This window comes from Pteropus medius, unplaced genomic scaffold, assembly GCF_902729225.1.
Source record: "Pteropus medius unplaced genomic scaffold, Ma_sr-lr_union100, whole genome shotgun sequence".
Taxonomy (NCBI): Eukaryota; Metazoa; Chordata; class Mammalia; order Chiroptera; family Pteropodidae; genus Pteropus; species Pteropus medius.
This window is the reverse complement of record NW_024354550.1, coordinates 6,985,384-7,003,328: the sequence shown is the minus strand read 5'-3', so window position 1 is coordinate 7,003,328 and position 17,945 is coordinate 6,985,384. Positions and strand designations below refer to the sequence as shown.

The 17,945-nt window shown below is 32.9% G+C and overlaps 1 pseudogene; it reads right to left on the bottom strand.

Annotated features, from left to right (window-relative positions):
- Nucleotides 1-14,708: 14,708 nt before the first annotated feature.
- LOC120596666 (uncharacterized) lies at nucleotides 14,709-14,827 on the bottom strand (annotated as a pseudogene).
- Between the last annotated feature and the right edge of the window lie 3,118 nt (nucleotides 14,828-17,945).

Below are 17,945 nucleotides of genomic sequence, written 5' to 3'. Positions count from 1 at the left end.
TATATAACCTTCACTTTGTAAATTATATAAATACCTAACCATTATGCAATACACATGAAACATATGAAATAATATTGAAAGTCAACTCTAATTGAAAAATACAAATTAAAAATAGTAAAATAAAATAAACTTAAAAGCACATTAAATATTGAGATTCTCTGAAATCACAAGTGTAAGTACCTTTAGGAGGACAGCACAGAGCCGGGGTGGAGGTGGGGTTGGAGAGACACTGAGAGAGTTGCATGGAAGAATACATCAGAATCGTCCTTCCAAACCGGTCAGTATTTTACCTTTTCATGTAAACCTTGCTAAGCTGCTTTGTTAAAATATTCGAGTCCTTTGTTTATATTATTTGGATTATCAAATTTTAAACATTCTAAATGTTGTTCAGGTTCATATGCTCTGATATCTTAGCAAGAAGAACATACCACTCAATATGAAATTAAGAGAACAGGAAAGGGTGCCTGAAACACACAAACAATAAGGAGTTGGGCTCTGAATAGAGAGATAGTGCATATTAGCAAGTGAGCTGTGCTAAGCTATTTTTAATGACTGCCTTCCTTCATTAGTACAAATTTCTAAGTGAAACTATGGTCAAAATAATATATGACACAAAGCATAATGAAGAAGATAAACATACATGTTAGGCAGAAACTAAATCTGATAAATTAATTAGAAACAAAGTAGGTGGTAATATTTTAAAATAAAAGAGTTGCAATTCCACTAATGGAAAGTGGTTCTGCAATGGTTCTTCTGCTCATTGCTCAATTAGGTCTCCAACTAAAAATCATTTTGTATTGGAATAATTGTATAAGTAGAAACATTATCTAAATACCTTTGCTGTTTCTTCACAGATATTTGGCAAGATTGGATTATTTGAACAACATTATATCCTGTCAAGGAATTACTGGAAAAAAGCTGTTAAATTTTTAATTTCTGCCAGAACACTTTAGGTGTCAGAATAATGAACTTTTAATACCCTGGCAACAGATTAAATTACATCTTTAAATATGGCTTGACATTTATTTGAAAGAGGTGTATATTTTTCCTCTTTTATTAAATTATGGCTGTCACCATGTAAAGATGAAAAGAATATATTTTTAAAAGGCCACAGACACAATAAGCAGACATCAGGTCTGCTCAATTGGTTAAAAAACTTGCTTTTCTCAGCAGGTTGACTTCTTAATTATCCTACCATTTTAGAGCTCTGCTATATATTTTGCTTAATGATCTAATTATATATTTTCATTTTCCCCAAATAGCGTTGTTGTTGCTTGTATGTGTTTCTGCCATTATATAAATTAAGATGGAATTGGTAGGCAAAGGTTACCTTAAATCTTGGTCACCTGTTCTTGATTTCCTTGGAGATAACCTCTTTATCCATTCCACTACTCTTAATTAAATGTAAGTATGAAAAGGAACTATTAAAATAATTCTTACTGAGTTTAAAATACTACGCATCGCTTATTTTCATTTTAAAATGGAGCAAATGAGTAGATTTAAATTATGGAAACTGAGGCATCTATAAAACACTTAAAGGAAAAAGCTTTAAGGGACAACAGCTTCTGAAGACAAGTATTATGAGCGCCTCATCATAATGCTGGCCTCTGGTTAACCTTTCATTAGTAACTAGATATAACTAGTATTATATGCAATGCTGAGGTTTGGGAAAGAAGAACTGTGTAGTTTTTACATGATTTCCAGTAGGTTGAGTATCTCAAAAATGAATTAAGTTCAAACTTAAAATTAAGAGGTTTCTAAAATATTTTAAAGAGTACAACAGTATATTAAAATAGCACATCTTTAGTAATTCAAACTTAAAATAATAAAGGTATATAGATTGGAAATGATTGACAAAGTAGATCTGACTACCACAGATTTTGATGTCACCTGGCCTCTAACTTCTGTGAAATTTCATGGTGCTCAGGTGTCAACCTGGTCTATTATGTTAAACCTCAAATACAAACCAACTACAATCTCATAGTTTTACATTTTTCTGTAGTCATTTTTCGTAAGTGTAGAAATTTCATTTGTAGATAAAATTCATAATACTGTTATCATCTACCAGAACTGAAGAGAAACATCTCAGATGTCCATCGATTTTCAGCTCTGGGTACCTAAGTAAATCTTTGGGTTTTACAGTGGCCAGCTCTTGCTCTACATCTCATATACATTTTCAAATATGAGGGAAACATGCTGCTTTAATAGACGCATGTCTGTAACCCTCTGTTGAAAACCCTATTAGAGCTTTCAAGTTATTCTGATGGTAGCTTTATATAAATATAACAGGTGTCTGTGAAATTATTTTCAGAATCTTAAGTAAAAATTCATTTACATATTTTACAAGGGCCTAAAACTAACATATCTGAAACTGTGATTGAAACTGGGTGATAAATTCAATTCAGCCAAAACATCGGCTTCTATACACTGAAGGAACAAACTCCAAAGTTCACCTCTAAGATTCTTTTCAAACTTGATCTAAACTTTTAATGTTCCAACAAATTTATTTTACATTAGTTGGTTTCCTGCATATCACTTTATTTAGAATGAAACAAGACTTGAGAAATAGAAGGTTGGATTTAAGATTGGGTTTTATCATTTTCTGGTTGTGTGCTATTGAGCAATTAGTTTCTAGCTCTTGGTTTCTGATTCCAACCTGAATTGTAGCCCTGGGCCCCCTGAGAAGCGAAGAGTTCTCTGAAGGGAGTAGATCATGTCATTATCTTCAGGGCCACTAACTGGTTAACTATTTCAACTCTGAGCTCTAGAATTTAAGTACAGACATTTTTGTTACTGGGCCTTTTGCCATTGTCCTGGAAGTGACATGGGTGTGCACTCTTCTGGCTAATGAGTAGTAATAATTCCATTGCAGATTAAGAAGTACTAATTTCAGTCCGTTCCATTGGGCTACTGATTATTCTGCTTAGAATCCATTTTGCAGTAGGCATGGCCCTTCCAGCACCACACTGTTGCCTCTGCTCACCTATGTATCTTGTTCTCATCTGACTACTGAGCTACCAAGTCGTATGAGCCTTAACAACCCATAGAATACCATGAAGCTTCTCCTGACCCTTTAAGAGGAGTCTTGCCATATGTGAACTCTAGATCATATTCATTTTATGCCACTTAATGACCCTTGTTTATAATGTATTTACTGACTATCTGAATTTCCATATTAAATTTGAAGACCTAAACTTTGCTTTTCTGTGATGTTTAGGACAATGTTTCGAATATAGCTAGCGCTGAATAAATGTTGAATAAATAAATCAAAGAATGGACAAATGCAAAAATTATATTTTGAATACTCCTTAAATATGTATCTCTTCTTTATGAACAAGGAACCATAAGACTAAAATTCACTGCCTAAAGCTAACCTCCTATTATATTTTAATTCTGTTTGCGTATGACCTTAAAATGCTGGTCCACTGAAAGCTATTAAAGAATATGAATGATTCTCTCTAGTGATTGAATTCAATTCATTTTTGACTATCAACCAAGGCCTGAAGAAAAGATCAGTTACTCGCCCCTTCTATTCATAGGAATTGTAAAAAAAAAAAAAATGTTATGCATGCCCAACCACTATTCCAACTAAGAGCTGGATTCAAATAACTTCTAAAATATCAAATTGTTTAAATGGCAAAAAAAAAAAAAATCTTACTTTTAAGATGCTATATTTCTATATAAAACTAAATACTAGAATTAAACCATACCATTAAACTATGTTACAGGTGGTTAATGCTTGTGTATCAAATGCCAGCTTATGATATAATTATTAAATTAAAAAATATATATCGTATACATGGCCATTTAAAATATGTATGTATCTTATGATTCAAATATTGTCAAATTAGACCACAATCATTCACATTTTAATGACTGACACTCCAAAAAAGTGAAATCCAGGTACAATGTTTTTCTTATTTTTAAAATCAAAGGCATTAAGTAACTTTAGGATAGGTTTTATCTTTCTAAAGAAGAGAGAGAGTCTTATATTTTTTAAAACATGTACGTGTCAGAAACAGACTGAAAGATACAGAGAACAAATTGATGGTTGTCAGCTGAAAGAGGGTGAAAAGAGTAAAGGGATTAAGAAGTACAAATTGGTAGTTACAAGATAGTCATGGGAATGTAAAATACAGCATAGGGAATATGCTCAATAACATAGTGATAACTATGTATGGTTCCAGGTATGTTCTATACTTATGGAGGGATCACTTTGTAAATTATAAAAATGTCTAACCACTATGCTGTATACCTGATACAAATATAAAATAATATTGAATGTGGACTGTATTGAAAAAAATTTTTAAAGTTTTGAAAAGTAAAAATTAAAAAATAAAAGAAAATAACTAAAATATGTACCCATCATTTTATTTTTAAACATGTTCATAAGAAAGAATATCTAAGATGTAAGATTTTTTTTTATTATATTTTTAATCCAGGTGTCTGTGAAATTATTTTCAGAATCTTAAGTAAAAATTCATTTACATATTTTACAAGGGCCTAAAACTAACATATCTGAAACTGTGATTGAAACTGGGTGATAAATTCAATTCAGCCAAAACATCGGCTTCTATACACTGAAGGAACAAACTCCAAAGTTCACCTCTAAGTGGCTCCATGGCCGATACTTTTCCTTTTATTCCACTTTCTAAAATGCTCATTCCATCTCCATCACTTTTCTATGTAATTCTTCAATAATTAACTGTGACTTGCTTTTGCTTTTAATATAAACTTATGATATAATTACTAAATAAAAAAAATAAGAATGATGGTCCTATTAAATAGTCAATATGAGATAAAAAGCCAATTAAATCTCCAGTGGTAGTGATACTTAAGAGAAAATAGCATAAATGGATAAAGGTAATTAGTTGATTGGTTTATAGATCTAAAGTTCCCCAAAGGATGATTTAAATGCACATAGTGGCCCAGAATGCTGAATTTTGCATTTGGGAGCCTTTATTAAACTAAAAGATCCTTAGAAATCTATGCTCCCTCTCGGCTTCATATCCAAGGGAAACTCAAAGGTAAGTTAATTCAGTCAGTGTAGAATAAACTGCCCACACATAATAAATTCACTTCAGAAGATCTTTGTCAAATAAGCTGGAAGCTACCCTATTATAAATACTGATGATCAGATACAAAGCCATAAATTGGAAAAGGCAGAATTTCAGTGGTTCGATATTTGACAATATATTTATTGTTCTCTGTAGAACTATAGTCATTCTGTGTGTATCTGTAGACTACAATATGATACAGCTCCCCTGACTAGCTAGGCTTATAAAGTATGGCAATAGAGAAATACATGTGATGTATTACTCCCTTCTCTTTAAGCTGTTCAGAATTAATGACGCAGCCTTACAAGTGTTGCAAAGGGAGCCATAATTCATAGATCATCTGCTGCATATATTCTGAGTCAGAAATAAGACAAAAGAAAAGAATAAAGGGTAGATAGGGGACTCAGTCATGATACCATGATACACGTAGCTTACATGTAGGAGCAAAAATTTTATATTTTAACAATGAAGTGCAATACTTTAAGCATAAAGTGAATCAAATCAGATATTATTAGCTTTGCTTCTTGCTAGTTACAAATATTGAACATGTATTTTTTTAATAAAAATTAAAGAGGATTTACTTCTCTGCTGAAAAAAAAAATCTATACTTCAGTATTAAACATAACTTCAGGCTTTTTTAGTCTATGGGTGGCTTAAACAACGATATTTATTTTCTCATGGTTCTGGAGTCTGAAAAACACAAGATCAAGGTGCTAGCAAATTTGATTTCTGGTAATCACTTTCTTCCTGGCTTATAGATGGCCACCTTCATGCTGTGTGCTCACATGACCTCTTCTTTAGTACAAGCAGTAGGGAGAGAGAAAGCTGTCTCTTCCTATAGGGACACTAATCCTATTGGATCAGGGCCCTACCCTATGACCTCATTTAACCTTATTTACTCCTTGAGAAATCCCATCTGGAAATATAGCTCCTGAAAGTTATGGTTTGATATATGAATTTGGAAGGGACGCAAACATTCAGTTGATGAAAGCTTAAAAAGATTATTTTGTTCTCCTATGCTTATGCATTACCCCTTACACATTATATTCTTTCAAAAACCAATATATATTGTTTGTATGTGTGCATTTGTATTTTTGTATTCTCTACTTTTATATGAATTCAAAAATTTACTAAACCAAATTTATATTTACTATGAATAAACTGGCTTTTCTTATCTACTTTGGTTTCTTTTTGTACATCATTTTCCATCTTTTACATAAGTGGAATATATATACATGACAGATAACTTACTTTCTTTTACATGTCTCTTAATTCTCTAAAGATGCAATGGCTTATATTTATTCGAAACTTTAAATTCTACCTTCTTAGAAATAAATATTTTAAAATGTTTCCAGAAGACATATCTTGCAATTTGATTAAAAATTTGTTTCCATTGAATATGAATTATAACACTGTTGAAGAAATAGAGAAAATAAGAAGTAATTATTATAGTACATTGGAAAGACTTGTATGTGAATCCCAGGGTTGCCACTTTGTGGATGTATGACCTTGGGCTGGATAGTAAGCCCAGTGAGTTTCTGTTTAGATATCAGAAAAGTATGAAAGTTATTTAATAATTGTCTTTTCCATATATAAGGTTGTGCCATGACAAAATTAAATACTATACATGAAAAATAGCACACAAAATCAGTCATTACTGAAAGAAACAATTAAGCATAAGACTACGTTTTTAAAAATTGTTTCCTTTCCTGTAAAAAAAAATAAAAACATGAATAATGAAGAATAAAAATTTTCATGTGTTTAAAAAATTAAGCATGACAGGATTCTCTCCCATTTTTATTAGGTTTTGAAGATTTTCTTCTTATATTTTTTAACTTATATTTTACCTATATTTTACCTAACTTTCAAATTTAGTAACTATAATAAAAATATTTAGAATTACCAATTTAATGAGGTTTTGTTTGGTAAATATTTTAGTTTCACCTGTACAAATTTAAATATAAGTGGCATATTTATTCACATAAAATGGCCTTTCTACAATGGCATAGTATGAGAAAAACAAATATATAAAGGATAGTTATATATATGTATACAGTCATCCATTTTCTTCTGTGCGTGACTTAACTCTATTCCTCTTTGTGAATTTGGATCTTTAAATCCTCCCATTTTCAGTCATCGTTGTCTCAATTTGTCCCTATGTATGCTGAACATTCATTACTATCTTGCTATAGCAAATCTCCTCTAATTGTATAAGCTTATAATGCCCTGTTCTTAGTAAGAGTTGCCCTCCTCTGCTTCTATTTGCTTGATAGTCACCTTACTCTTAATTATGTATTTTTTGTCATTTTGTTTTAGGTGAGATAACCGCTTTCAGTATTTCCTGTAGTGCAGGCCTCATAGTGGAGAATTCTCTCAATTTTTGTATGTCTGCAAAGTTCTTTATTTCTCCTTCATATCTAAAGGAGAACTTAGCTTGATACTTTATTCTTGACTGGTAGTTCCTTTCACTTAATAGTTTGAATTTTCATTCCACTCTTTTTCTGGCTTGTAAAGTTTGTGCTGACAAGTCTGATGATAAGCTAATGGGTTTTCTTTTATAGGTTATCATCTTCTTTACCCTGGCTTCCCTGAGAATTCTGTCTTTGTCATTGATTTTTGATAATTTTAATAAAACATGTTTTGGTGAAGGCCTTTGTGGGTTGAGATAACTGGGTGTTCCGTTTACTTCTTGAATTCCAAGCTCCAGCTCATTCCTTAGATTTGGGAGATTCTCCTCAATTATTTGTCTGAAAATGCTTTCTAGTCCCTGCTCCTTTTCCTCCCCTTTGAGAATGCCCATTATTCTTATTTCTTCTCCTGATGATATCAGTGAGCCTTTGTATTTCTCTTTCATTATTTTTCATTCTTCAGTTTCTTTCCTCTTCTTTCTGATTTATTTCTAGATTCTGTCTTCGATATCACTGATCCTTTCCTCCATTTTGTCGACTCTATTTCACAAGCTTGCTATTTCATTTTCAATTCTTGTAGTGTGTTATTTTAATCTCCAAAAGTTACATTCTGTTCTTTTTGAGGCTTTCAATGTCCTTGAAACCTTCATTCTGCCCATCTAGTTGTTTCTTCAATTCCTGAAATTGTTGATATGAACCATTTTTGATCTTTAGTTTTTTCAGAAGTACCATCCTGAATTCTCTGTCATTTAAGTTGCATATATCTATATCTGTAAGCTTATTTTCTGGAGATTTTTCTCTTTCTTTCTGAGATGCCTTGTCACCTTGGCTGTTCATGGTGTTTAATGAACTATTTCTCCACCTGGGCATTAATGGAAGTGTATTCTTTTTTTTTTCCCCAGAAAGAAGATTTATTATTTAAAGGTCTCTCTTTAGCCTGTTGCAAAGAAGACATTTTTCTTTTGGTTTCCAGTAGGTGGTGTCTAAGCCTCTTGGATCCCTGCTTTATAGAAAGCCTTAATAATGTCTTTTTCTTCCCCCTTTATAGATGTTTAATCACACTCGCTACCCTCAGTCTCAGTCCCTGTCAGTATTAGCGAAAGTTTCAGTAGTATTTGCTCAGATTACCCTGGGACTCCACGGTGTTCATTCTCAGAGGATTATCAAGAGAGGGGCCGTCTGGGTTAGAGAATGGGGGCTGCAGCTTAGCCTCGGTTTTGCAACTACAGTTGGTGAAATTCGACTGTTGTTTCTATGCCATCCCGACTTTTCTGCTGTCCCTGCTTCTCCACTTTCTGCCCTGATTATTGGGCACTGCTGCTGGCCGTGTGGAGCTCACAGCTCTCCCAGACAAGGCTGTCTGGGGAATTCGCCACTCCTTCTCCCCTCTCTCTCTTCCTAAAGGGAGCTCTGGCGGCTGCGAGATGCAGCTCTTTTATTTTCCCAGTTCACCACCAGACACCCGAGATTTTGATCTGTTATAGCTCTTATGTACACATCCCACGCTCAGACGTCTTGGTGTGCGGTTTGGGTGTTTTTTATTGAGCTTTAGATGTTCAGTTTATTGTCTCAAGGAGAGAGATCTGGGGACGTCTCTCACTCTGCTATGTTTCTCCAAATTCAGTATGAAAAATAGACCCTCTGGTCATTCTGCACATTCTTTTAACATCCCACCATTACGTCTTTCCACAAAAAAAATGCCCTCTTTAAAATTAGCAAGAAGTAAGGAATCGTGAAAATGATCTCTTATTGGTTAAAGAAAATCTTACAGTTTAATAAAAAACTTTTCTGAGAAGTTTGCTCACTGACCCACAGATGACACATAATGTAGCAAATAGAAAATAGGCATGTTCTCATTGCACTTGTGAAAATCAAACCAAAAGGTTATCAAAACTGCTTTGTAAGTATTATATGAAGTCAGAGCAGACAGAGTCACAAAAAAGAAGAAGCCGCTTCTGGTTATTCTTCTTCTTTTCTGTGGATTTTGATAGCCTGGATCCAGGGATTGTTTATGTATTAAAATACGTGAGAATTATACTCACATTGGAAGTTTGGTATTCAGTAAGTAGTATGAGCTGACTTTTCCAAAAAAGTGTAAAGTGTAAAGGAAGTTACTTGTGTAAGTGGAAGAAAGAGATTCCACACATGGAACTTACTGGGTTTTCCCATATTGTATTTGTTCTACATGGGGGATTTCTATGTGACTAAGGATTTGCAGATTTTCTATAGCTCATTGTATTTTAAAGCAGAGAAAAGAAAAAAAAAAAAAAAGACAATATCTTCCTGAATTGAGTTTTGTGGATCTTTTGTGTCTTTACATTAACCTATGTGGTTGATTGAAAGTATGTTAATTTTGGTGATGCATACATGAAATAAGATTTTCTATTTTTTTTCCTACCATTTAGATTGCCCTATAGCTTGTCAAAACTCGCTTCTGTGAATGTTATGATATGAATTCACAGGGTACTTGAAGGTATTCATTATGTGAAATAGGTGTGTTTTTACACAATTTTGTATAAATTAAACATATATTATTGAAATCAGATTTAAAAACACACAAATCAGGTATTACTTAAGACATTGCTGTGTGAGTCCTCTTGAAAAAAGAAATCTTTCATAAGGTAAAAAAACATAATCAGTATTTTAGTCTGTTTGAGGTTGTCTACATACTTAAAAGCAAGATCTGCCTGTATTTACTTTCTCTCTGGATGAGTGAGGAACAAAAACATTGAAAGTGGACTAAAATAGTCAAAACCAGAGCAAGTAGTTTAAACCATACTCTGAAATCAGTGCCAAATATGGGAGAGGAGTGAGGACAGCAGAGTGAACGTGCTGCATAAGATGCCTGAGGGAGAAAGTGAAGTGGATGTTTTTAGCAACAGAACAAGTCTCTGTGGTTGGGCAAGCCTGGCTCTCAGGCATAATAGTCTCACACCTGGCAGAATTTTAGGAGGTTGGTTTGAGGGAGCTCTGAGTCCCCAGAAAACTCTGTCACCAACCCCTTAGGCAGGTCATCAGACTACTGAATTTTGTTTCCATGGATTGATTGCAACAAAATCTGCTCTTTTTTAATGTGCACATGGTAGTAATAGCATTCATCAATTACATGGTATTTTGCAAATTTTTTTAAAGTTATTTTCCACAGTCTCTCTTGTAATCCTGGCAAAGAGTCTCTAGGACTTTCATATGAATGAGTTTATCAGGTAACTGTGAAAAACATATTGACTATCTGATTGTGGGGGAAAACAAAGGAAAGGCAAAGAGAAAAGTACAAAAGAAAGAAAGCGTATATTATTCATCATCTATTCATCCATCCATGTGGCATTCTTTATGTGCTGGGCAGTGTACTGACACAAAACAAGAATGATCCCTGTCTACTTTCAGGAAAGTCATAGCTTCATAAAAGAGATGATATTAAACTAATAAACACATAATACTCATTTACAAATTGTGAAAAGAGTGGAAAGTGTTGGCCGGGGACAGCCTCTGAAGAAGGGATATTTAATATGAGATTTGAGTATGTAATATGTACTTACCATGTGCATAGATCTACAACAGGAGGTGCTATTATTATCCAGTTATTCCTTATGATCATTTTTTGTCTTATAGGTAGAGAAACAAAGTTGTCAAGAATTTAAAAGACTGCCTAAAGTCACACATTTTAGTAAACAATGAATTTAAAGCAAATACTTGGCTTTAATGTGCTTAACCACTGCACATTACTGCCTCACAACTTAAAGGGGAATAGACAGAAATCTGGCAAGTCTCCAAAGCAGAGAAATCTGAAGATAAACTTCCAACTCTCAGTCTTGCATAAATTCGCTGGACCCTCAAGCAGAACAAAATAATCAGTCAGCATCATTGCAATTGATCTTACTAATTATGAGCTTCAGGGACTTTAACTGTACAAGTTGCCAAAAAATGTGCTTACTGTAAGGAGATAATTACTATAGGTGACCCCTGAGCCAGAGGTCATTTGAAAGTTCAAAATTCCCTTATCCCATTCAAATTGAGCCAGCCTTTATCTCTTTGTGATAGAGAATAAAGACAGTGAGTCGATACAGAGAAAAAACAAATTAACAAACGATATGACACTTCCTATGTCTAAGATTTTTTAAAATGTTCAACTATTTAGAATAATTACACCTAATTACATAATTCTTGTAAATTGGTGAAGTGACATAATTTATATGTTTAACAAGAAATGTAGATTAAATAATTATAATACATAGCTGTAATTTATCGATAATGATGGGCAAATTTTAAACTTTGCAAAATAGTGTAATGTGAACCTTCATGGAAATATGTCTCGCTATTTCTATTTCCTATTTCTAACCAAGTGCAACAGATTTGAAAGCTATATAATGTAAACTTAAGGGTTTCCCTCTGTTTCTAGGACATCCTAAATATAGAGTATTCTTAAGAGACTAATGTGGTTTTAGCCTCTTCCCAGTAATCTTCTATAAAATAAATTGCCTTAGAAAGAATTCAGGACGTCAGCTATTTCTCAACTAAAATAACCATAAGGCTGAAAACTCTGCAGAAATCAATGACCAAATTGACCGTGGAGCTCTCATTCATGTGTTATTTGTTAAGTTATGCAATATATATTTATCAGTGGTCATTATGTGCCACGTGTTTTGTAGGCTGAGTGCTGGACATTCTATAGTGAGCAGAGTCCATGGAAGCCAGAAAAAGAGAAGAGATGAGTAAGCAAGGCATACCCAATATTGCTAAGTCTTACCAAGAAAGGAGCTAACATAAGGCTCTTTCCACAAGGAGCTGATGTTGGTGACTTTTTTTGAGGAATTAGAGTAGAGTGGCGAATGTTAGATCCAGAAGGAGTAGGCTTATAGACAAGTCAGAGATTAAATTGAAAGAATGCTTCTTTTAAGAAGTTTCATAGTGAAGTAGAAGAGTGAAATCAGATAGGAATAGAAAAGGGAGTGTTGAGCTTAAGGTAGACTAATAGCTCCCCACACTCCCAATGGGACAGGCTTATTTGAATCTTGGTGGAAAGCACAATAGAAGCAAAACTTTATCAAAAACTTTTTGTGCCAAATTTTCACCTTATCCATTATTCTCATATATTCATCATCCTGCTATTATATTCCTGTTGTACAGCTGAGGATATTGAGTTTTACAGAGGTTAACTGTCTTGCCCCATATTGCTTGGCTACTAAACAATAAAACTTTGAAGAACTCTGGGTCTGTCAGAGCAGCTTTTTTATAGGTAGGATAAAACGTAAAAGGATGAGAGCATACAATCAAAAGGTCCAGGTCCCAAGAAGTCTGTAATAGATATAATCCAATGGAGAAATAGAGAGAGAAGACTCAATTTAAGATAATTTAGGATATCAAATTACCTAAAAGAAAAGAAAATCAACACTATTTTACTAGAAAGAAGAGTTAAAAATAGAAGTAAAGATACAAGTTAATAGACTCAGTGAAGAAAGTTGATAACACTTTTATGTGATGGAAAGTTGATAACACTTTTATGTGACTTCTTTTTGTTTATAAAATTAAAGGTCCTTTACGATACAGCAAATAAATGAAGGTGCGAAGACTTTGGACTAAGTGGCGAATGGTGCAAAGTTTTAACTCTGAAGAATAGGAGAAGGAGCTGCTGTAGAATTGCATTTGCTCATCTTCATTCAGGATCATGTGAAGGTTGTTGACTGAATTTAGAATAGATGTGAGGGCCAAGAACCAGGCAGATACACAGTTGAGGGTTTGCCAAGCAAGTGAGAAAGGACATCAAGAATACTGGTGAAAGGTGGTTAAGGTCACAAATGAACACTGGCCTTTATTCATGAATGAGAAGGAAGTAAAACAAGAAGGGAGCCAACAGATAAAAGTAAAGATTCTAAGGACTGGAAATTCTGATTAAACCGATATTCAAATCTATTCAGGGATTAAATGAGAAAACTGAAACATAAAGAAGCTGTAGTTACAGTAAAGAATAACTAAACTTACAGTTTCAAAGCTCAGCCAAAATGGAAGTTACTCCCTGGTATTAGGAGAGAAGATAGCTCCTAAAGGATACTATTTCTAAGAACATTTACTCTTATGTTATATCAGATACCACAGTTATATCCTCAGTCAATTCCTTAAAAAAGAAATATACATTCTGGAGATACACCTGCTTATTAAACATGTTAAACTAAAGATAGGTTTTCTGATGTAGGATTAACATGAATAGCTGAAAAAAAAATGTTTTGTATGAGTTCTTGATGTCAATACTATTTTTGATAGTGAAACTATTTTAAATAAAAGTAAAAAAAGTGTGGTTAAGGGCCAATACTATACAACAACTGAATTGATTAATTCCTGCAATTTGTGATCACAGCTGCTTCACATTGCCACTTAGACAGGAAAATAGTAGCTTTTTGAATCTCAATAGGTGGAAGCTAGATAATAAAAGATTAATCAAAAACAAGTAAATAAAGCTGAAATTAGAGGAAAAGAGAAAAAAATCAGAATGCAGTAAATGTATGTGAGTGGTATGAGAAGAGAGAAATTCACTTTTTAACTAAATGGAGATATTTCTCAAAAGTAATGATAAAGTTCAAATGATAAACTAAAACTATTGTCAAGCCATCACTGAAACATAGAGAATACATAATTAAATTATGACAAGAATACATATAATTATCAATAACTTAGAAATTGTTACCCAGAATTTAATAATTCATCATCTGTAAAGTGAACATAAACTCTACTTTTTAGCCTTTATCACAGTCGAATCCTTCAGAATATGGACCATAGTTTGTGTGGTGAAAATTGCTATTTGGCAAATGATCACTAAAATATTTATTATTTTCATTGCAAATTTGTTATTGTGGCTTTAACTTGTAAGTCAGAATCAAAAAAAGGAATATGAAGGTAAATATGTCTATGTTTATGTGTATATACACATATGTGTATGTTTATATGTGCATGGATGTGTTCATGTGCGTGCTTTATGCACGCACATGTGTGTGTCTATGTGTAGGACTTGAATACAGTGACACTCTGGTATCTTTCTGTGCAAAGTGTTAGTAGTTGTGGTTTAATTATATACATTTTCATTATATAGTCTTCCAGGTAAAATTTATTGAATAATCATAACCATGTAATTCTTAATCATATCTGACTCCTGATGTATAATCTGAGGATAGTCCATATAGAAATGTCTTCTTAAAAGTTGTAAAATCATTGGTATCATCAGTGAGACAATTAAAAATAATTTAAAAAATTTTTAAGCCTACAGCACCAGGTATTCCTAGGTGGTCTCCCATCCAAGTACTAACCAGGCTCGACCCTGCTTAGCTTCTGAGATCAGATGAGACTGGGCTTGTTGAGAGTGGCATGGCCATAGACAAAAAAATTATAATAATAATAATTTAAATTTTAAAAGCTAGAGTTATCATAGTCCCCTACATTTCTTTGTTTCTTCATATTTCCTGATCATGTTAATACAAGGAAAAAGGAACAAAGTGCACATAAAGAGAGAGTGTTTTAAGTCATGCAGGGAAAGGAAAGAAATCCCAGCTGTTTCTGTGTTTTAGAGGCTGGCCAAGAAAAGTCATCTTGGCTAAGATTGGAGGCAAGAGAAGCTGCGTGAGTGGTCTTATTCTACCTCTGTGTTTCACATAGCCATATTATTTCCTCTGAGTGGCTGAGAGAAAGAATGGCTTTCCCTTTTTTCTGATAGCTCAATGGGAACATATAAAAGCTTTCCTTATCAGGCTGCGAAAATTACATTGCTGATAAGTCAACCTACTGTACCCTTTTGAATCTTAGTCTCTAGGTAGAAAATATGGCATTTTTAGACATTAAGACTATTTTGGATTCTTTTGAATTCATCCAAGAGCAATTGAGTCTGATGTGATGTTTTGTTTTGGTTTTTTTTTCCTTCTCTACTGGGATATGAAGAGCTCTTTTATCATCCTAGCATTTGAGTTGGCAGAGTCCCTGGAATAGGTCAGAAAAAGCTCCTACGGAGATTTTTATATTACAGCATTGTTAACTAAATTAATCCTTCTGCCTAGATTTTTTTCCCTGAAGAGATATTTTGTAGAGTTAATTGGAGTCTCAAGAAAAGAACTAACAAAAGGCAGAACTTCAGCTGGGTCAAACAGACATATTATCTCAAAACCAAAAAGATATATTATGAGAGAGGATGCTTGGCTTTTAATACAATTAAAGCCTGAAAGGAAACTTAATTTCATTCAGTCCATTCCTTTTCCCTCAAGGTAAGACAGTTCATGAACATTTCTAGAGGGATATTTTTTAAATCTTATTATTCAGGTTCTACAGACAGAGGTATTTTGTAACTTTTCATAAAATTTCATAGTTATCAAGTATTTTACTCAGTAACCTCTACTCTTCTCTAGCTTAAATATTATATTCTAAAATTTTATTCAATTTTTTCCTACTCCTTCCTATAAGGTAACAGTAAAACAGTCTTTTTCATTGTGCATGGTTAGCCATACTATTTATAATAATCTTAAGTACAATATTGACACAGAAAACATACTTCAGTCTCTTCTAAATAGTTTTAAAAACTATTTGATTATTCTTTTCCTGTACAAGGTTTTGTTTATCTATTAAAACTACATTCTTATATCTTTCATATATTGTCTATGTCTCAGATACACATAATTTTTCATTCTTTACTAAATTGTTGAATATCAAACTTTTATTTTAGTGTAAATTTGTATGTTTGCCTCATTATTAAATATTGAGCTATCTTTAGGAAGAAGGGCACATATACCTGTATATGTATATATAAAGTAGATGTGTGTGTGTCATAGACATCCTCTACTGACTTGATCAGAAAGGATGATGCGTAAAATTATTTTGCCACTAGATGGCACTGATCTGCCTTTGGAATCTGCGACCTTGACAGATATTTGCTTGAGAAGTTATTTTTTAATCAAAAAATATATCACTTTTCTCAACCCATAAACTGTTAAGTTTGCAATGAGTTTTTAATATTTGCAAATATCTGATATTGCTTAGAGCAACCACATAAAGAGATCAGACTACAAATAAATATTGCTCTTTTTTATATTAACATTTTTATCCCTCCAGCTCGACAGTATATGCAGGAAGAGTTCAACATTGAATTTAAACAGGTTTGTCCTTGTCAATGTTTATTAGCATCTTCCTTACTTATCCCTTTTTACTGATTTTAAGTGGCTATTGTTCTGGGAGTTAAAATTTTAAGTTAAGAGACCTAGTTATGCAGATTTGGTTGTCAACTTCTTTTTTGAGAAGGTGTATGTTTGCTTTTTCTTTTTTAGAGTCCTATAACAAATCTCAGTAAAAATATGATTATTTTCCTGTGTTGTGTTTACCTGACTGGTTCAATTGAGATTACTTTTTAGATAGGAAGTTAATTTTTATCTAGCACAAATGAGCATAATAAGAAAATGCTACTGTTTAAAAAGGACAGACATTTTTATTCCCTCAAAATTAAGATTCATTGTAAAATATATCAAAAGAAATATTGGAAATATTTGTCTCGGTTCATTCAACTTTAATTTGCCCTTATGTGAACTAATGAAGAGTGGCAAATGCAATATAGTAAATTAGTTTAGTATATGACATGACCATTAGATGCCAGAGTGCTTCAGACTAACAAAAAATCTACAAGTTTACTACCCCAGAAGTGTGCAACAGGATAACCTGTGGGGATTTAGAAAACTACAGAAACATAGATTCCACGACAGATCTATTTATTGAATTAGAAACGGTTAGGAAAGAGCATGGTCATTTGGTTAAAGGCTTTAAGGACTGCACTCATGTGCAGCCAGATATGAGAACTGCCAGGACTCAAAGAGGAGATTTGATTCAAGAACGTCATCTTACTTAAACATCCTGTACCATGGCTCAACACTCTGGAAGCTGAAGCCAGCTTTCTCCCAGCATCCCCACTTATTAGTCTGTAACCCAAAGCAAGTAACTTGTGTTGCTATGCTTCAGGTTTCTTCACTATATAATGGTGACAATAATAAGGTCATTATTGTCTTCTTGAGGAATAAAGGTGCTAACTTATTTAAAGTGGCTGTAATTTAGTCCTCAATATGTGTTGTTATTATTATTATTGTTATTATTATTACCATTGCAAAAATATAGCTGTTCTATATATTATAAGCTATACATTTGTGTAAATTTATATAACTTTTGCTATATTTTTATTTTTTGTCCAACTCTGGGAGAGAGTCAAATGAAATAAAGTTTATGAATAGAAGGGTAAAGAAAGTGTGATAACAATTTTTAAAAACACACAAAATCTTCATAAATTATTTTATAAGCTTCTTGAGTCGATAGGAAATTGGTCACACAGAAAATTCTTTTATTGATAGTCAAGAATTGATTTCTTGTCTTTTTCTTTTTTTATTGTCATCTAAGATTTATTTAGAAGGCCCGTTTATAAAGGTTAAAATATTACATGCATTTTATGTATAAGGGATTTATATTTTCATATAAT